The sequence below is a fragment of the Macrosteles quadrilineatus genome, unplaced genomic scaffold, assembly GCF_028750875.1.
Source record: "Macrosteles quadrilineatus isolate MER2022 unplaced genomic scaffold, UCM_ALF_1.0 Scaffold_8__2_contigs__length_117827958, whole genome shotgun sequence".
Lineage (NCBI taxonomy): Eukaryota > Metazoa > Arthropoda > Insecta > Hemiptera > Cicadellidae > Macrosteles > Macrosteles quadrilineatus.
This window is the reverse complement of record NW_026542601.1, coordinates 38342801-38360828: the sequence shown is the minus strand read 5'-3', so window position 1 is coordinate 38360828 and position 18028 is coordinate 38342801.

Sequence of the window (18028 nt, the reverse complement as noted above, 5' to 3'; positions counted from 1 at the left end):
TTATATACTTTTCTTGTAGAAAATTTAATCTTCTTCAATTTTATAATATACTATAGTATACAAAAAGTTGATAGTTTTCGAGATATAATCAAAAAACCCAAAATGCGTACCTTTTTCCTCCCTTTTTCCTCCCTCCACCCCCTGGCTCACCACCTAGGAGTCAGGACTTTTGGTATGTTAACACCCTAAGCCCCCTGAACGAGTTTCTGAAGGAATCGCTTAGTTACCTGCTCACGCACTCTACACCTCATTCCTTGACTGGACTAAAAGTAATAATATCACATCATTAAAGTTAACAGCTCCAAACAAACGACAAAACACCCCCGGGTCCTGACACCACACCTTTCTGTTGTGAGTGTTTTCTTTATTGCGGTAACCTACGTTTTCCAACAAACTTTTTTAATGGAATGTTAGGATTTGTAAACTATTTATCTGTAGAAGATTCAATAACTACTCCTAGTTTTTTGATTAGTAAAACTATCGTGTAACAAACAATAAAATGATATAAATGTTATTAGATATTTTGGGACAGACATTTGAAAATATTGTAAATAAGTAAAAGAGTGGATTCGCTTAAACACTCAAGTTAGTCAATGGAAAGATTTTCGAATCCTTCAGGATTAGTCTACGGAAGCTTTTGCTTCAATCAAAATTTCTTATTTACTAATTCAACACATACACATACAATTAAAAAATCTAACATAAAATCAAAATAATGTACATAAAAATACTTACTATTAATGTATCTTTTCGATATTATTATTATTATATAACTCATTGTCCAAACATTTTTCAAAATGTTTAAGTACTAATTACACAGTAAATGTGTATACTTTTGAAATTAAACTATATTTAATTACATTTGATATGCTAAACTCTATCGTGGAAGACACAGATACTAGCCAAACATCTGTAAATGACATTTGTATACAGAGTGTGGTGGTTCTACTAATTGTCCACAGTGAAATGTCACTTGTCTCTCCTAACTATTGGGGTTTGGAACAGACCTATTCCAACTACATATACATTGTTGTATAAGAGTAGCCAAAGATTATTCAAGTAAGACTTAGCCATTGTTATACTGATGACTTCAATAAGTAATGGTCTATATGTTTTCAGAAAGACAAAACCAAATATGAAACAAGCCTACAGATGTTAAAGTTAATTGTGCCACACTTTAAACGATTTATTCTATTAGTTTTTTTTATTTTTAGCGAATTTCCCTATAGGGAAGTAGCTATTACCGTAGGTCTCATGGTAAGACTTAGGCCCGGGACCGATTTACTTTTTCATTTTGATGTCCCCAGAGGCCAAAAACACCATTCGTTCAAATTTTTATATATGTATATATATATATATAGAGAGATTTATATATATATATATGTGTCCGTGAACACGATAACTTGAGTAATTTTTATCCGATTTTGATGAAATTTGGTTTGAAGGTGTAAGGCGGGATAAACTTGAATGAGTTCGCGATCCAGCATGATCGGACCATGGGAACAGGGTTTTATGAGGGGTTTTATGGGGTGAAAATTGGTTTTTCTCACTTTTGACCCTCAAAACACAAAATTTCCCAATTTTTCTCTAAACCTCCTTAAAGAACTTAAAAAAACAAACAATTCAGTATATCAAAGTGTTTTTGTACGGTTATTGGTTACGGAGAAAACTAAAAAAATGGTAAATTTAAAATTCCCATGTTATTCTTATGGAGAATATTGTAAAATGTTGTAGTTTGCTTGTTTATGGATATATTTTGATCAAACTTGGCAAATTTATTTATTTTATAGTAAGCTATCAATATTTTACTAAAAACACACTTTATTAGTTTCCTTGTAGCAGCAAACCTAGGTACTCGTTAAACCTAATATAGGGTGATTACCGAGAAACGTATGTTTTTCAAATAACTAGTATTCAGGCAATTCAAAGCAAAAAATATATTTATGAGTGGAAAAACAGTGTACACAATATGCAATTTCAGAATAAAATTACTTACAATTTAGTGTTTAAAAATTACATATCTAAGGTCTTCTGCTTTGATACAGTGTTGAAGGTGTTCCTTAAAACTTGCTACTGATTTTGCTTACATATCTCTAGGAATGGTGTTGACTTCCTGGTGAATAGCTTCTTTAAGTTCCTGTATTGTTTGTGGTTTGTTTATGTAAATTCTAGATAAAAAAACCATTGAAAGAAATCGGGAACTGCAAGATCCGGTGAGCGAGAAGGCCAAGTGACATCACCAAAACGTGTGATAACTCTTGTAGGGGATGTTCGAAGAAGGAATTCCATACCAAGCAGAAGGCGACCATCTCAGAGATGTAATTTTTTTAAACTAAATTGTAAGTAATTTTATTCTAAAATTGCATATTGTGTACAGTGTTTTTCCACTCGTAAATACAACTTTTTATCTGAATTGCCTGAATACTCGTTATTTGAAAAACATGCGTTTCTCGGTAATCACCCTATTTAAATAGATCAATTGAAAATCAATTCAGCCAAATGGAAATTCGCTTAGACGGCAGGTTTGCTGCGGCGGGGGTATTTATTTTAACATGTAGATTGCATCTTACCCGTTTGTGTTATAATAATGCATCGTAGTTGAATCTTAAGACACTGTTTGTGTACATTAGTTTACAAATGACTGCTTTCAAGATACAATATTCTCTAGAGTAGTGTGAAGATGCCACGTCAAAGCAATATGAGCTTCCTTTACAGCGCAAACCGGTCATGAAAACCCTGACATAAAGCTTCCTTATTTCCCCTACTAACTGAGAGATTAATCTTTAATGTATACACTGAAACTGTGAAATGAAAAAGATATACTAAACTTACAGTAACTTACTCCCGCCACAGCAAACGTGCATACTAAGCAAATTTAAATTTGTCTGATTTGATTTTCATTTAATTATTGCCTTAAAAATTGCATTATTTATTCTCTTTTTAAACATCATTAGGTTTAACGAGTACTTAGAATGATGCTACAGGGAACCTATTAAAGTGCTAATAGTTTAGTCTGAACAATAAATTTGCCACGTGTGATCAAAATATAACCATAAGCAAACAATTACATACCATCCATAACAATAAAACGAACATTTTTAATTTACAGTTTTTCCCATAGCTATACAGCAAGGCATACTAAATTTTTGTAATATTAACCTCATCAAAATTTCTGTTTAAGCAATTAGGACATTTTACGAGTCGAGGTCCAAAAATTAGAATAACCAAAAACCCTATATGGCGTCCAAGTAATTTTGTCTGAAGTTTATGTTTTTTGGGGCGCTGAATCCGAATCTGAAGTTGTCCAACAAATATTTCTTGAGCGTTTCGAGATATTCGCAAAAAATATCAAAATTTTAGCACTTTTTTCAGTTTTTATATTATAAGACGAAAACTATGAATTTTAGCGAACTTTACCCGGGTACAAAATGGAAGGTGACAAAATTTCCTTCAAAATGCACTATTCACACTTGAAAATCGATTAGAAATAACCTCCGCTAGAGTGCATTGAAAATTGGTTATTTTTCTGAATAAAAAAAAAATCAAGCTTTTGCTCTGGTTTTAATTATTATCAGCAAACACCCACACCCTTCCCCTATAACTATCTCAACCCGAATTCCCCCCCCCCCACCCAATGTACTATACCATTCTTCCCCCTCATTCCACAGCGTTCTTTCTACTTTTCTTGGGCGGAATTAATAATGTTAGAGAGGTAGGTTTCCATGGTTATCATTAACATGACAAGGCAGTTGTTATCATTAACCCAATGACACTACACCAAAGAATGACTATTATACAGCAGTCTGAAAACGAGCGAAAGGAATCCTTGTTATTCAAGCTAACTCCGTATCCTTCGTCAATATTTCAAGAAGGATCCACGAGGAAAGGAAAGAAATCGAGCCTCTACAAATCTTTCTATTATATGCCCGATTCTGAAATACCAAAACACACCCAAAATATTATATAAAAATGGAGGGTTTCTACTGCACAAGGTGGTTTAGGAAAGTAACTGGATTTCATTTATACAAAGTTCTTTAAAATTACTGTCTTGTATACCTTGTACCTTAGGTCGTCCAGGTGGGGTAGCTGATTTTTATCCCCCTGGAATTTTACTCCCTGGGCAAACGTGACGTCACAAACCAGGGGGTAAAATTCCGGCCGCGAACTTTTGAGTTTCGCGACATCAGCTCGATGGATTAAACGCGGAATTAAACATATATTTTCACGGTTGTGAATTTAATCAGAACACATCAAATTATAAAAACCTAGAGTGTACGGCCCGGATTTTTACCCCCGGAATTTTACCCCCTGGCCAGATATATAAATTAGTGAGAATGATCTTCATTCTGTCTTACATCTGTCATGTTCACCCGTCCAGGTGTCTGACGGTTTCCCCGTATAAGGCTGCTAAGAATGACTCTCCTGCCTGAGTCCTGTTTAAAGGTGAAGTCATAGGAAGGTGTCCTAAAGAGGGCTAGCTGGGGAGACAGATGGGGGTGTTTGTCCAGCACCTTCAAACCCTTAGCCTTCCCCACTAGATTAGATGCTAAGCCCACTAGTAGCATCAGAAGGTCGATACCTTCTCCGACAACATCAGTGACTGAACTGCTTTGAGCAGACAGATCGATGGCTGTATTGATGTACACGTACATGTGTTGTGATAAGTAGATATATGAAACGATTCTTATTTCGATCATTCCCCAAGAAATGACCTTGAGAAACATCTGGTTTCATTCCTTTTTCAAACAGCACTTCCACAGAGTGTTTTTGATGGCCCTTCTCAAACGTTTAGCTGGTTTAGTCATAGGATAATCAGAGTACCCGTCAAAAGATACCACGGGGTTGGAGTAGTGCCGTTTTATTTATCTTATGAAAGAGCAACAACCTCATCAAAGGTCCAGTTATTCTCCCAAACCACCTTGTGCAGTAGAAACCCACCATATATAACATTTTGAGTGTCTTTTGGTATTTCAGAATCAGGCAAATGAGGGAAAGATTTGTAGAGCCTCGATTTCTTTCCTTTCCTTGTGGACCCTTCTTGAAATAATGACGAAGGATACAGACTTATCTTGAATTTCAAGGATTTCTTTAGCTCGTTTTCAGACTGCTTTATAATAGTCATTCTTTATTGTAGTGTTGTTGGGACAGTGATTGTATGGTCACCATTTCAATGAAAAGTAAAGTATTGATAACTACTGCATTGTCATGTTAATCATAACCATGGAAACCTACCTCTCTAACATTATTTATCACATTCCGCCCAAGAAAAGTAGAAAGAACGCTGTGGAATGAGGGGGGGGGGAGAATGGTATAGTACATTGGGTGGGGGAGGGGGGTTTGATGGGGGAATGAGATAGTTATAGGGTGGAAGGGTGTTTGTATTTGCTGATTAATATTAAAATCAGACCAAAAGCTTGCATTTTATTAAATTCAGAAAAATAACCAATTTTCAATGCACTCTAGCGGAGGTTATTTCCAATCGATTTTCAAGTGTGAATAGTGCATTTTGAAGGAAATTTTGTCACCTTCCATTTTGTACCAGGGTAAAATTCGCTAGAATTCATAGTTTTCGACTTATAATATAAAAACTGAAAAAAGTGCTAAAATTTTGCTATTTTTTGCGAATATCTCGGAACGCTCAAGAAATATTTGTTGGACAACTTCAGATTCGGATTCAGCACCCCAAAAAACATAAATTTCAGACAAAATTCCTTGGACGCCAATTTTGTCCACGTTGGATACGGATTGACTGTACTACTGTTTCGAATTAAAATTGCCTCTAAACTAAAACACCTGTGTTATTCACCGATGGCATTCTTAAAGTAAATTAAATTTCCTATCGAACGGTGTCAATAATTCCTATAAAAACTATTATTTATTATTTATTATTGAAGATCAAAGTTGAAAGAATTGGCCTGGACTTTGAACATATGATTACTTTAATTACGTTTTTGAAAAAAATATGATGTATCTACACAAACTAACAATTTATTCGTGTTCCTTAATAGTTTCTCGAAATAAAAAATATATATTTACCTATATTTAAAGTGGTAGTTAGAAAAATAATTACAATAAAGTTTTTTTTTTATTTTTTTCAGTTTATAAAACAATCCTACTAATTATAGGTTAAAATGAAAAATTTAATTCGGGTGGTGAAATACATTTTAAATTTTCATTTTTCATAGTTTTCTCGATTTGTTAATATTATTTTTACTAGTTTTAAGGCAATTATGTGCTAGGCAGGTGATTTTAAATAGCCAAAGTTAAGAAAAAATGCAAAGCCGCTCTAACGTTTTTTACACCAACAGCCGTTACAATTAAATTACAAACATAAAAAGTAAAACAATTTCTTGGCAATCAAGTTCTTGATTTTTTAATATCATATTGAACTATATTTGATCTGTTTGCCCAAAGAAACTTCAAGTGTTCAAGTAAAAGTGTAAATGTTCAACAATCATCGTGTCTTCTGACCGTTAAAGTGCGTTTATCATTCTTTTAAAGGATTAAAACTTATTTTATTTCTCTTTAAGAAAATGTTCAAATACACATACAGTACTACTCATGATTTGAGTTTTAATTTATGAACAGTAAAAGCCATTGGTGGTATGGCGGGATTTGATCCCGGGACCCCAGGAACCGGAGTCCCGCGCTCTGGTTAGAGTATTATAAATAATACGCAATATAAGTATGACAAAAAATAAAAACAAGGACAACGAATTCTAAAAAACAAGTCATCCTTGTGTAAATTACTCACCTTTGAACGTACTATTGGTTCATAAATATGACTTTCCTCTTAATAGGTTCCTAATATTACGGTTAGAATTTAAATTTTTAATTTTCGTAGCATGATGAAGTCTAATTTTTACTTTCTCCCCCTATACCATAGTATATGGAGAAAGTATTGTTTTCGTCAAAATTTTCGAGTTTGAGTTTTGAGTGGATATATTCGTTTTGGGTCCCCCTGTACCCAAAAAAGTGGTTTTCGAAGTGATGTCTGTGTGTGTGTGTGTGTGTGTGTGTGTGTGTGTGTGTGTCTGTGTGTCTGGATGTGTACAGAGCTAGGGACTACACCTGTGGTCCGATTTCGATGAAATTTGGTATGTAGGTTCTAATCCATGGTATCTCCAGGCGTTTTTTCATTTTTTTGAAATTTTGATTTTTAATGGGGGTTTTCCCATAAAAACCCATAAAAAACCGGAAAAATCGGATTTTCTCGAAAATGGCCCGAACGATTTTGATAAAAATTTAGTATGTTGTAGCCCTTTAAATTCTTAACAAAATGGTACAAATCCCATTTCTGTAAAAATTACGGTTCAAAAGTTATGGTAAATTATGTTATTTTCTCATAAAAGCCCCATAAAATAACAAAAATCGGATTTTAGAAAAAAATCCGGTTTTATTTTAACATAGTATGTTATGGTCCTTAAAGTTTTGATAGTTTTTTCATATTTAAAAAAAATATATTTTTAATGGGGATTTCCCCATAAAATAACGGAAAAATAGGATTTTCCCAAAAACGGCCCGGACGATTTTGATAAAAATTTTGTATGTCATAGTCCTTTATATTCTGAACAAAATGGTACAAATCCCATTCCTGTAAAAATTATGGTTCAAAAGTTATTGTAAATTATGTTATTTTCCCATAAAACCCCATAAAATAACGGAAAAATCCGATTTTCACTAAAATGGCCCGAACGATTTTTATAAAAATTTATTATGTAGTCCTTTAAACTCTGAACAAAATTGTACAAATCCCATTTCCGTATATTTACTCTTACCGCTTACACATGATAAAGGTTGTTGTCAAACTTATGGGAGAAAGTATGTGTCAGGATGCTGATACCGTTTATTAAATAGATAATTGATATTTCTGTTGCCAAATCTTCCAGTAACGCATACAACGCAGTATGAGAGGGGGGCGGGAGAGTAGCGCTGCCTCCCCCCACCCCACCAGTACGCTGGCTTCAACGAAACTACAGCGTGTCCTCTCCTTAATGTTTAATCCTCCTAGGTACCAAGTCGCAATGATATCAGATAATTCTTACTTCGTGTTCATCCATTTATTGTATATGGATTTGAACGAACGGTGTTTTTGGCCTCTGGTGACATCAACACCAAAATATTAAGCTGTCCCAATTATAGATCGTACCATGAGACCTACGGTAAAAACTTATTCACTATATGCGGAATTTGCTAAAAGTATACTAAAGAAATTAAAACTTACATCGTTTAGTAAAGAAACAATAATTTAAACTATTGTTTTAGGCTATGTATGTAAACCAACCACATGACTTTGTAGGTAATTACACCAAGTTAAGTTGTGGTTAAACTAAGTTACTCTTGTTAACAACTTGTACCTTATGGGCTAAGCTAGATTTATAAAGTTAAATCTTCACAACTACTAAGAAGTACATGCTAAGCACTAATAACTACATTAGCTACGAAACTAAACCTGATATGATTTTTTTTTTAGAGGTAATGTTGCCAAATGCCTGTAAGTTCAGTATATGGAAACAATCAATTTTACCAACTTTTCGTTCAATACAAACTCATTTTTTACACTGTTTCTAGCATTACAGCATGCATTTTATTCGCTGTACAGGTGTTTTTTGCGCAATCCAAATTATGACTGTCGAGATTCGCTGTTGTTTGTTCGCTGTTGTAAAAAAATTCACATGTTGGAACTCTTCCTTAACTTCACTGCCGATTAGATTATATGCAATTCAGCAGCGTTGTCCACGCAATTTAGTTATATTTTGAATATATCGCGAATGAGAATAAAAACGGTATTTTATCAATTAAGTAAATCAGTCTTTGTATGCAAAAAACATAGAATTTAGGTTTTCAGGAAAGATTGCTCAGTAAATCAATTTGGGTTCTATAAACTGTAAAAACCAGCAAAGTAATATATTGTTTCAATATTATGTACTTATTAATGTAAAACATATATTGGATTTAAGAGAAAACGCTGGTAAATCTAATTTACAATAATTTTCAAATAACACTAATCCGTGTGGAAAACAAGCAAGAAAGCATATCAGTTGATCTGTAACAAAATAGAGGAAGCAGGGCTGCCAACTTATGAACTTCACCTGTCTCTAGACAGTAATTTTTAGTACTAGTAGTTTGGGGTGTGTTGAAAAAAAAACTTTATGTGTTCGTTATAACTAAATTGGCTACAAAATAGTCCTTCTTACACTTAGGTTTGTTGGAAACGGATAAACCAAGGTGTTATAAATCTTGATGACAACGGTTCAGTTGCCAGAAAATCCTGGAAATCCTCAGTGGCTATAGGATATCAATCTTACATAATGTGATTGCTGGAGATTGATCCTATAAATTATGATAGCAAAGTCGTCATTTAGGTGGTTTAATATTAAAACATACAGAAAATATACTTTAAATTCAAATTAGTTTAGAGTCTTAAATGCACTTTATATAAACTTTCATTTTAGGGAGGTACTGAGTGTTCTTTGTGTTAACTTTACTGATAGGGTAGTTGTAACTGATTAAAAGATCGTCTTGTATCTGTATGTAATTAATCATTAACTATAATTTTATGATTTATTAAATCATGGACCAGCAAGGACTAGTGGTTATACCAATTGTAGTTTATATGCTCTTGTGTAGACCAGGGTTTACATCCCATTAATGACTTAATACCAATCCAAATTAATAGTTTTTAATTTCGCCATGCTTACAACAATCATTTTTTGTATAATATCAGTATAAGTCAGTGGAACAGAATTTTTCTACTTAGGCTCAAAGGTCTTTTAAGATCTTGGACCTAAAGCAGCTGGGGGTCCTGGCTTTCAAAAGAAACGTGAAATGTATTTAAAATAATTGCACTAGGCCTATAATTTATTTCATCATACACATTCGTTGATCATTACTAATTGTTATATATTACAAGTTATTTAAATTGGTTGACCTGAGTTACTCTATAAAGCAGGTTTAGTACTAATCGACGTTCGGAAATAAAATAATTTTATTTATTTATTTATCTAAATCATTTCAAAGTAATATGACTGACTTTGCTTTCAGACCACATATTTAGGCCTACATAGCTTATTACTTTCGATTCAGTGGACCAGCAAAACAGTTCCCTGGGCCTGAACTTGACGGCTTTACGTATAATCTAGAACTAACTTTCTGCTTTCATTCTCAAACGTCATAGAGTTAATGACAAATTTATGCAACAAACACAATCGATAATAATATCTTTGCTATGGCCAAACACGCAAAAAATAATGAAATGTGTTCATAACAATATTAACTTGTTATAATTATTTTCATATGATTGGAATAATAATAAATAATAATAATAATAAACAAAAAGAAATATTTTACCCTGCAAACATAAATAAAAATGTGTAAGATTTTTAATCGTTTTCTATGGATTTACCATTGCTTTAAAATTACATATTGTATCCTTAACAATTATGTTTTTACAAGTCTAGTTCAGGTTATAACAATTTTGACATATTTCAACAATACTGGAGCTCATTTTAAAAACTAACATCACGTTAGGTTCATTAGGCCCTAACAAAATCATTCTATGTATTACTTTATTGCACGAATATCTGCATTGAAATACCTATTGAAGGATTAAAATAATAAAAACAACAATCAAGCCCTATAAGAAACGTAAATATCTAACTTGATTTTTGAAGTGGATTCAAATGTAAAATGACTGAAAGCTTAATATTGCCAAACGAAATAATCCTGTAGAAGATTATTCTGTTTGTTTAGAAACACTGTTTATTTTCATCACCAAGGTGGATTAACAATTTCCATTTCAAAATATTCAAAAGTTTACTCCGTCGTAATTTCATCCTGTAGTTTTATTAAGTCATTTATTTTTTATATTTTATTATTCTTCTTTCCAAAATAATAAATAAAAAAACAACAGATCATCAATTCAAATATGAATTTTTAATATAAATAGATATATAAATATACGCTTTTTATCATGAACCTCTCAAGAAAACCCTATGAAACACCAAGTGGGATATTTTCGTAAACTTCTGTAACATTTTATATGTCTTACAAAGACAGTGGATATTTGAAGTAAGAAATATAAAAGAGAATTTTATATAATCAAACATTTGTATTTCGTTGTGCGACTAGTACAAATTTTCTATTACTTTAAAAATAGTTATTGCCTTCTAATTTATATAATTTATAAAAATGAAGGTTTAAGGAATATTTTAATGCATTCAGTAAACACACTGGAACATTATATTGAACTTGAAACTAAAAATGGTAGGCCTACCTATATATATATATATATATATATATATATATAAAATCATTAAAATATTAAAATAGTTTTATTCGTCAAACCTGTTCAACCCCCAAGGTCTTGTAATATTTATGGTTTACGTTATTTCGCCAAGGTTAGTTTGAACGGATTTGCAAAGTAAACTCCCTTTTTTGGGCTTTTGTATTGAACATTCACAATAAAATATAACTTAGGTTTACTAATGCTATTCTACAGATTTTAAGTGTATCTGTTTTATGTTTTACAATAATGCTACGCCAAAACATAAATTTCGAATCTTTATAATAGTTCTAAAGGTGTGGTTTGTCAGTAACCGTTCTTTTTTAAATTGAACTTTCTTATAAACTCGGTACCAAATATTGCCTTCAGAGTGTTTGGCCTTACAATGAGATAATTTTGTTGCTCCAGTTTGTTTTATTTCTGTAATTTAAACTAATATTTAACATAGTGTTTAAGTGTTTTTTTATTAGGGGTCTGTCGTCAAAGAAGTGTAATGATATTTACTAATTATTTTTTTTTAAATAACATGGTTCTTATGGGTAGCCATGCTTGTGATGAAATAACAACGATAAAAAAACAGAAAATCAAAACAAAAGGAAGACAGCTACAAAATCTTCACGTTTCACAGCGTGGGGCGGAAATAGAGAAGTCTACACATTACATTTTTGGTCGAGTTTTCGACCATTGGGCGACCTCTAGTATTACATAATCAGACAGTCTTTAAGAGAGGGTTTGCACTGGGATTGATAAGGGATCTTAACTATGCAGTTCGTCTCAAGCATAAGGATATTCAAAATAATGTTTTTACACATTTTTACCACGTATTTTTATAAATGTTGTAGTGTTATGTAAAACTTAACAGTTAACTGGACAATGTTCTATTATTATACTGTTGTTTACTATGACGATAACAAACCATTTTTAAACTTGTTAAATGGGTTTTCTTCACCCCTACCTACTTTGAATGAAAGTTATCTTTGTCTAATGAGAACCAAATCTCAGCTTTGAAGACTCTTCAACACACTCTCTCTCTCTGAAAGCTTAAGGATAATCTTGTTATTCAGTGTAGATTTGGTTCTGAAAGACCTAAGACATCCTTACAATGTGTTTAAATCAAGATCTGTTAATTTGCATATTCGTTTTAGATAGCCTACCTAGAAAACTTTGCATGTTACGTTATTCAAACTTTTATTCGATATCTAATTTGTTGGTTTCTCAATAATTTTTAAATGTATATATGTATTCCAAGGAAAACAAATAATTTTTTCAACAACCTTTTCTGCGTTATAATTAGACCCTCTCCTCTCAGGTTTCAATTAAATCGGCTAACGACAATTTTAATACTTAGATAAGTTAGTCTGCTGAAAATGCACATCTTCTTTAAAGCATACTGAATCGTCAAACATGTCAACTAAATTTAAACAACATACTACAAAAACTTTTATCTATTTATTTTGTTTTTGTGTTGATAACATTATTCTACGTTTAAATGTTATGCTTAATTTAAATAATTGGTTGCTCATATAATACCTTTTCAACAAAGGAGATTCCTTGACAAATTAAAAGTAAACAAAGAAAAATTTTTAAAATATCAGAAATCACTATTATTTGTGAACAGATTAAGTTACCGAAGGAGAAAAAGATGATAAAAATAAAACGTTATCGATACTAACTTGGAATTATAGTACCTTGGGATTACTGAATAGTCATTACTGTAATAGTTTGTAATAACTTCTAGTTTGTAAAAGTGGATATTAAAATGCCTATTTGCCTTCATGTTTTCTTGTAACATTTATAAATGACTCTAGGTTTAGACTCAACAAGACTTAGACAGAAGATGAATGTTCTCCAAATAGGTAGGATTTGCAGTGCTTACACACATCAGAACCGATCACTTATAGTGGAGAGAGAAGTGACGCTATCTTGCAATGGATAGTTTGTAAACATGTTTCGATAGAGATTTATATAATTTTAAAAGTTTACCTTAAAATAATTCATATCGATCCCAGTAAGTTTAATTTATAGTGATAAATACAAATAAATGTTTTTTTAATGCGTATAGAAGTTATACTTACAGAAATATTAATTTTTATTTAGAAGCACGACCGATAATAAGGTTTATGCCGTAGTTTCCTCAATGCTATTTATAGTAACCTATTCATTAACGACTGAACTAATGTTAACGCGCTGTGAGATTACTGACCAGTGACCACTTCCCTGTAACAGGGGAAGACAGGGGAAACAGGGGAAGGGGGTCTAAAGTGTCTCTATTTGACCGAAGCTCAAATTTAACAACAGAGGTGAAGCCATCGTGTATTTAAATTGAACATCTAAATGTGTGATTTTATTTATTTTGCGGACAAATTTGAATAAAATCACAAATTTTAAATTTTCCCAGTCTTAACATTTATTTTCGTTAGGTGTATTTTTGGTTTACTGTTGCGCTGTAAATAACACTGTTATATCAAAAAGTAACTCTTTCCATTGAAATGTACGATGCAATTTAAGTAATCCTTGCAATAATTCCTTAAGAAGTTCTTAAGTTAACTGAAGTTCTTCTTCTGGTAAAGCATTGCTGTTTCTATATATGTAGGATAAGTCTAACTTACTTTCACCTGTGAGCACCTTCAAAATCATATTAACATAACAAAGAACACGTTTTACAATTCAACTCCACAAGCTTCAGCGATTGAATCTTATTACGTTGTATTTAGAGAGCTTACTTCACTAATCATAGCGTAACATTTCTCCTTAAGTTTTGAAAACATTTGATTGATTTTTAATTTTAAGTGTTTAATAACACTGATTCATATTTTTCCAGAGGAGACGAGAGTTAAAATGTAGTCTCATGTTGCAGCATAGTTATACTTAATTGAAAAACTTAATCAAATAAAATTGCAATAAAGACCAAGGTAAACGTTATAAATGTGATAATCCGTTATATAGTTTGTCACAAAGCATGCGGCTTTATAAATAGGTATTAATTGGTTGAAATGCAGTTTTTCATGTATATAATGCTGAAGAACTTGTGGAAATTGAATAGGTTTATGGCCAATTGAATTTAATTACTCTACCATTATATTTGCTTCGTGGTGAGGCCAGTCTCGTAGCATTTGAGAGGACTGTTTAGTATACAAAATTACTCATGCGTAGAAAATCACATTTAAGGAACCATTTTGCTGAAGAAATCAAATGTTCAAATAATGTACATCTGTTTAAATACTTGCTACTAAAATGCAGATCCCCTGGTTGTATGGATAATTTAGAATATTCAACTTTATCTCAAGGAAAATATATTTCCCATTCTTTTCCTTCCACAATTACTTGAAAAATTCAGTGTTACTGGGAGATAACTAGTTGGGGGAATTCAAACGGATATTGCACCCTCCAAACGAGCATCCTTAATTGTATCTGCAGTAGACTGGCCATGTTTATCTTCATCTTATCGAAGTATACAAATAGTTTCGTTGTATAATTTTCTAGTTTTCTATACGAGTGTTTCTAGCTCAGCCGGTAATTCTGAAGTCCATCCTGCAATAATATGTGATTACTGACCACATTCAGACAAAAATTCAGGAAATATAACTTCAACAAGACATAGTGTGACTATCTATTGTGAGTTTTATCTGAAAATTGTTGTCTCCTCACAAATATATTTTTATATTTAGGTTAACCATTAACCGTTTAATCTTGAATTTTCATTTCAAATGGGTCTACGAAACTCGTTCGTCAAGTTTATAACGCAATTTAGGGGTTAATTGTAAATTTAAGAACCATTCTAATAAATATTAGGTGGCCAAGGTGGTACCAAGACGCAAAGTGAATGCAATCTTTGTTCGTTGTTGGTACAGACACCTTCTTTAAAATGTAATGCTAGTTAAATACATTTTTTGTGCTCGAAATAAGTAAAATAAAAGTAAATAGAAGCTTCGTTACATTTACTATCATCCGTATGTGAGCAGCGGGCTGGTCTAGTGATTAGAGCGCGGTACTCCTTAGGTCCCGGGTTCAAGTCCTGCCAAATCACTAATGGATTTTATCTAAGTGATAATGTCGTAACCCCTAGGTAGAGCCTAAAGTAATGTTAAAAACAATCCCGGCTCGTGCCTATAATTTTTCCTATAGCGTCCTAGGAAAAACTGTCATCCATAATTGGTATTCCATGGTCTGGAGTTAATTTATAAAAGGTTAGAGTCACGATCCTTTACTTGCCTTCATAATAATTCAACCACCCAGTTGTGCATGGCAACTCGCTATTCCACTTATCTTTTACGCTTTCACGTGTTAAAGGATTTTGACCAATCAACCCACTTTGGAGACATAATTAAAGCATTATTGTAGGGTGCCAATATAATGTGAGCTCAACAGTGAAAGGAGTCTTAAAATACGGAGTAATTTTTAAATCAGAAATGTATTGGCTATTTTAATTCACTTAATCGGCGGACTTGCAGATCAAGGAGAGATTCGAAAACCCGTTTTGCAGGAAATTAAGTTAGTAAAAAACTGTCTTATGAATAATACTGTAAATAATAAACAAACATTTTATTGTCTTGACAATATAAATCGTGTCGACAGTACAGTTAATACATTTTTAACCTAGGTTTAGTAAAAACATCTTAAACTGTTTATAATTTCATTTTAAATTTTGATGCATTTTTCATTGAAGTCTTCAAAAGAATTGACCTTATCTTCAAGGATTTGTAAGAGTAAGGATTTGTTTGATTTTGTTGTATTCTTTAAATTTTTAGTTATAAATATTAGTTATTTGTTAATACTTATTGTTCCTTAATACGAAATTATTATTATCTAAAACATTTTCACACTACATTATAAAATTGCTGTCAAAGGGACAGTAAAAAGAATTAAATAAGGTAAATACTCTCTGAACTAGTCCATTGCAGGTGCAGTTAGAGAAGTTAAAGAGCTCGTTTGGACAAACTAAACAGATTCCAAGACTCTAAATTACATGGGAACCCCGTTTAAAGATCATTCAAGTCAACAAAGTATCTGAATGAGATTTCTTTGGGAACTCGTTGCTGGTTTGTTGATTTTATCCAACTTGGCATCGAATTCGTCGATATTTACTGCATTGTTCATTTGTTTATTGTTGACTTTTTCTCTACATTACCCTCTCTTTGTCTCACTAGATTTATATATAAATTTCAGATTTTGTTTAAACCTTATATAAAACGTATTTTTCACCACACTATGATTTTTTTAGCTGTTTTACGTGTGTTAATATTTTTGACTAAACGTTACGTTTAGGATAAAGGTTGTTTACAAGCTTATGTGATAAAGTATGTGTCCAATTAATGATACTGTTTATGAAAAACTGTCTAAAGATTGATGAAATGAGATTCCACTACTGGAGGTTGAAGTGATGAATTGTAAAACTCGTTCATTGTTGTGTTAATGTGATCCTGGAGCGCTAAGGGTTGTAAGTGGTTTAAGGCTACACAGGGATACTAGGGCAAGAAAACATATTGGAAGGTCATATCATAGGATATCTTTGAATTTTAACTAAGATTAATGGAAGAAGGAACAAATAACCCCATGAGCAGAAATATATCAATATATTATGTTTCTGCTCATGGGGTTATTTGTTCCTTCTTCCATTAATCATGTGAGTCCATACGTCCCGTTTCTGACTAACAGTGGCACTGAAAGGGATGGTCGTGGTTTGGTGGGATAGCGTGTTTTAGTCCTCATTGCAGCTGAGAGTGCATGTGAGCCACTTTATGCTACAGGGTAAATGTATGTTTTTATTTTACATTTAGCCTATTTGAAGTCTTGCAAACGCTTCTGATGGTTTTCTTTGTACTCATGTGTGTAATTTCTAGAAGTGAACAATAAGATAAATGCCGATGAGTCCATCATATTCTATGGACACTTCAACGAAAGATGGGGGTTTTATGTTTCTTTTCCAACCTTTTCCAATGTCTTGTTATACCCCTTCGGCCTATATAGCCTCCGCCAATCTAGGGCCGAGTTTATTACCATCCTACTTTATCTTTTATGCATTTTATAAACAATTTACGAATTTATAATGATGCCGAAATATGATGAATTATTGAACGGTTTAAAAAGAGTTTATATCAGAAATATGTGCCAAAGACAAATCTGTGATTCAAATGTTGGCGTCACCGGTTTCACCAATTAGAACGAAACGATCCTGTTAGTTCAAGTCGAGTTGTTTGAAACACTGTTTTCTCGTTGTAAAGTCAATTTTCTTTTTCCAGGACACTCTTCTTACACTCGTCCGTAAATCAATTTCTATTGATCATTTCATTTAAATGACTACAAACATCTAACAGTTATATTCAATAATTATCTTGGTATATTATAGGAGTATCTTTGTCGAAAATAAAAATGATCATAACTAATAATCCTTTTTAAATCAAGCTATGAAATACAATACAAAATATGTATCAAATAAATAAATACCCTCCAAGTAATTGTAAAGCACGATTAACTTTTCAAAGTTACAATTATGATAATATTTCCAATTTGTTACTAAAACAACTCTTTAATCTTTCTCAGAGATTCAGGGGAAGACAAACAACTTATCTTATCAAAACTGTTTACCCTCAAGAGGCAAAATTCTATTTAGATAAATATTTGAGCGGTAGCTGGAATATTTCATTGTTTACATCAATCTGCTAGTTAATGCTGTGGTTTTAAACTAATGTTACAATATACACTTGCGTCTGTAGATTCTAACATGATAATGGCCTTGTAGTTTTA